Here is a 5,014-nt window from a genome sequence, read left to right as displayed (position 1 = left end):
CTGAACTGGGGAGGTGCGGAAAGCTCCAGTGCAGAGTCGAAGTCCTTGATGATGAATGGGGTTCAGCATCTTTAAGGCCGAGGGTCTGGCAGAGCCATAGACCATTGATCCATAGTCGAGTTTTGAACGAATAAGAGCACGATATATCTTTAACATGGAACATCGATCCGCTCCCTAACTGGTGGTAGAGAGGACACGGAGGATGTTCAGTGCTCTTGTGCATTTGACCCGTAGTTGCTTTAAGTGTGGTATAAAGGTCAGCTTACGGTCAAAAATAAGCCCCAAGAACTTGGTCTCAGGAACCACTGGCAGCAAAACTTCACCGATACAGAGTTCAGGATCAGGATGAATACCCCGTTGGCGGCAAAAGTGCATGAAAACGGTTTTAGAGAGAGAAAAATTAAAGCCGTTTGCCGTTGTCCACTTCAGTATACGATTGAGTGCAGTTTGTAGTTGCTGCTCAATATATCTCATATTCGGCGACTGGCACGAGATGTGAAAGTCGTCGACACAGAGCCTGTTTGCAACAGTGAGAGGGAGTTGTTCGGTGATGGCATTTATCTTTATACTGAAAAATGTGACACTCAAAACACAGCCCTGAGGGACCCCAAGTTCCTGCACAAAAGAACGGGAAAGTGTCGAACCCACACGAACTTGGAATCTCCTGTCCATTAAAATTTTTTTAATAAACATGGGTAAATGGCCACATAACTCATATATATGGAGGTCTCACAAAATGCCATACCTCCATGTTGTGTCATAAGCCTACTCAATGTCAAAGAATATTGATACAAGATGTTGACGTTTGAGAAAGGCTTCTCTGGTTGATGTTTCAAGTCGAATTAGGTGGTCCGTGGTGGAATGATTTCACCGGAATTCACACTGGGTGGGCGAGAGGAGGTTGTTTGATTCGAGGAACCAAACAAGATGAGCATTAACCATCCTCTCTAAGGTCTTACAGAGACAGCTCGTCAAAGCAATTGGACGGTAGTTTGAAGGAATCTTGGGATCTTTCCCTGGCTTAGAGAAAGGTAAAATAATAGTCTGGTGCCAGGCATCAGGAAAAACATTCTCTTGCCAGATTCGGTTAAAAACAATTAGAAGAATATCAAGAGAAGCAGGAGAGAGATAGCGCAGCATGTCATAGTGTACATCATCAGGTCCAACAGATGTACTGCCAGACCGATGAAGGGCTATATTCAGTTCCACCAGTGTAAAGGGACAATTATCGTCAAAGAGACAATCAGCTCAAGGAAAGAGGTGAACACTCTGCCAGAGTCTTGATGACCAAGAAGGTGGAGGAACAAACAGAAGTGCTAGATACCCGGCAAAAGCTTTCACCTAGAGTATCGGTGATGCTCCAGACATCAGCTACCTCTTGGCCATCAGAGAGTAAGATGGAGAGGGGGACAAAATTGTAGTGCCCATTGACCTTTCGAATCCTGTCCCATATGACATTGGAACTGGTGGTAGAAGATATGCTAGTTGTGAACTTAATCCAAGATTCCTTCTGGCTTTGATGTCTTACCCACCTAGCATGTGCACGGGCCTGTTGGAAAGTGATGCGGTTCGAAAGTGTGGGATATCCCAGACCCGTTTTTGAGCCTTCCGTGCCAAGTGGCAGGCAGGATTCCACCATGGACGAGGATATAGTGGAAAACGTGTCGAAGTTTTAGGAATACACTGAGCAGCTGCTTGCATAATACAGTCAGTTACCGCTGCCACACAGTCGTCTATTGATGACTGATTCACGATGGCAGGATGAGTTCTGCGAGAGCAGTGAAAGTGGACCAGTCTGCCTGATCCAGCTTCCACCGGGGCATGCGGGTAGGGTGGCATCGACCACGGCCAGTCTCTCTCAAAAGGATCTGAAAATGATCACTGCCTAGTGGATTATTGTCAATCCTCCATGAAAAATGGGAAAATAATGAAGGGGAGCAAACCGAGAGATCAATAGCAGTAAAGGACTGACTAGGTGCATGAAAATAAGTAGAAGAACCAGTATTGAAAAGAGAAACATTGTGATCAGAGAGCATACACTCTACAGAGCGACCCCTCCTATCAATAACAGCACTTCCCCAGAGAGGATGATGTCCATTAAAGTCCCCCAGGATTAGAAAGGGAGACAGCAACTGTTCAACGAGAGCATCAAGGTCTGATTGATCATATGTCTCTCCAGGTGACAGGTAGAGAGAACAAACAGTGAAGTTATGACCCAAGGAAACACGGATGGCTATGACCTCCAAGGGTGTGTTGAGTGACAAAGAGAGGGTGGGCACATACTGATCAACCAATAGTGCCACCCCTCCATTAACTCGTCCATCACACAGCCTGTCATTTCTGTACAGAGAAAACTGCCGAATGGTGACTGTATCAGCAGGTTTTAGAAATGTTTCTTGTAAGGAAAGATATACAGGATGGTAGGAAGCAATCAGTGTTTTGATATCATCCAGATTAAAACGCAAACTTCGACAGTTCCATTGTATCAAGGTGGCCATTTTTAACGACGGGTAGGCGAAGTAGCTGGAGAACCCTTCTGTTTACGACTACGTCTTTTTTCCTTACTGTCCTTATTCGGAGGAGGTCTATCAACCTCCATGGATCCTACTCTGGGTCGATTGGGCAGGTCTTTGTTGTTGGAAGGGGATTCCAGTGACTGAGGACGCGAACGAATGATTCTTTTGCATCGTGGGGTGGGAGAAAAAGATGTATCAGAAGAAATACCTATATTTGAAATCGAAGGATGTGGATCTTGAGAATTGTTGGACTGTATGGGAGGAACAGAGATGGGTGTTGAAGTCGATTCATCAACCTTTTTAACCATGGAGGTCAAAAGGCTTTTCATTTGTTTTGAAAACGATTCTCTTGGAGGTACAGAGAGATCTGTCTGCACTCCCACTGTAGTTGTAGAACGAAGTGCAGCAGCATATGTCCGAGATGGAGTGGCGGACAGCAATTTCCGAGCCTCAGGATAACTAATGTTATGAGTCTTTTTCAAATGCTGCACCTCTTTTTCCTCCAACCATTTTGGGCAAGAACGAAAGTAGGAAGAGTGGGAACCATTGCAGTTGACACAATGTGGGTCCTTGTGACACTCATAGGCATCGTGGTCCTTGCCACCACAACGAGCACATGTCAGGGAACCACGACAGGACATCTTTGAGTGGCCGAATCTCTGACATTGGAAACATCGAAGAGGGTTTGGAATGTACAGCCATACCCTGCAAATTAGATAACCTGTCTTGATGGTGGCAGGTGCACGTGGCGATGTAAATGTCAAAACGAGGATATTTGTTGGCAGTGTAACTCCATCTTTACGAATGGAGATGCACCTCACTGCAGAAACTCCTTGAGTGGAGAGACCAGCGAGAATCTCTGACTCGGGGACATTCTTCAAATCCCTATCAACAATAACTCCTCGTGATGAATTCAAGGTAGCATGGGGTGTAACCTCAATAGGTAATCCCCAATTGCCTTTGAATTCAAGAGGAGTTCACTGTATTGGGAAGTGGATGTTTCAACCAATATGTCTCCAGATCGAAGCTTCTTTACTGACTTTGGAGAGCCAGCAAGTCCCTCTAGTCCCTTCTGGATGAAAAAAAAGGGGACATTTGCCCTAAAGGTTTTTCTGAAAGAGAATGTAATATAAGAAAATGAGGTACTTGTGGTACAGATGTTGAAGATTGCTGCTCAGAGTCTTCAAGGCGTGGTCGTTTACCTATTGACTGTTTTTTCACTATTTTATTTAAATTTTTTGTTGGAGAATCCATAGGAAAAAAAGGAAGATTCCAGTACCCACTGACCCCACCCACCATGGAGCCCTACGAGGGGACGCACTACAATGTCATGCAAGGACACTGCAGCAACACCAGGGTTTCGTGAGCACTATACTCAAACACCAACATCAGACACAATGTCCACAACATCCGTTGAGAGCTTCCAACACTGGTACTTGGTTGACTCAAGCCCAAGTGGACCAGCCGAGTGACCCAAGGGGGGCCACCCAAAGGCCGCCCGTCTACAGGAATTCAAGACCACAGTGGTGTGTTAGGGTTGGACCCCTCAACCACCAGGATCCTCTCCTCCCCTTCACGGGTCGCCACGCACGGCAAACACGTGGGTGAATGTTTAGATCCCAGAGGAGGTAAACTGAAAGAACTAAACCTTCCCTGGGAGGTCCCCTCACCACATACAGGAATCCACACCGAGGGGTTTCAAGAAAGAAAAAAAGTTGTTATAAAGAAAGCACCCCTAATAAACATAGTTGGTATTTTATGAAGATTAATTATGTTTCATGTTTTTTATCATTTTCTACTAAACTTATATCAGTATTGTTTAGTTGACTACAAAGAACAGATAACACTATGTAACACAAGTTTTGTTCCTAGATATTATGTGTTATTTCTTAATTACTTATGTTATAAAAGTAGAGAAAATGGCCATTATTCCCTTCAAACTTTGCTTTCGTGACCTGGATAACGAAATTTAGAAATTAACTTATTTTCTATGTAAAAACTGGCAAATTTGCACATTTTCATTTACATAAGGTCTGAATAAAACAACATATGAATCAAGATTTACATGTATTTATACTAAAGTTATACAAAAATGTTTAGAAGTGAGTTGTTTTTTTTTATATTTGCAATTAATGTAAATCACTTTCATGTATCAATCCCCAAATATAGTCTCCCATCATGTTTTCATTATACGCTACCAGGTCACAAAATAAAAATAGGTCTTTTACATTAACTTTAGACATAAACAATTGTGAAATAACACTTTCTGTCCAGGAGCAAGAAAAAGTAAAAATGTTGTTACATAGTGTAATTTTTGTCAGTTGGGTCTGTTTAATTAAAACATGACTTCCTGTAACACAAACAACTTTGAAAATGTTCAACTGTGACACCGTTTGCATTCATATCATCTTCTATGAAAAATGTTGACAAAGTAATAATATTAGGCCTAAATTTCCAAAGTATGAAATACTTTATATACAGAGAATTGTACCCCGAAA

This window comes from Tachypleus tridentatus, chromosome 10, assembly GCF_004210375.1.
Source record: "Tachypleus tridentatus isolate NWPU-2018 chromosome 10, ASM421037v1, whole genome shotgun sequence".
In the NCBI taxonomy this organism is placed as follows: Eukaryota; Metazoa; Arthropoda; class Merostomata; order Xiphosura; family Limulidae; genus Tachypleus; species Tachypleus tridentatus.
Note: the sequence above shows the minus strand (reverse complement) of the source record.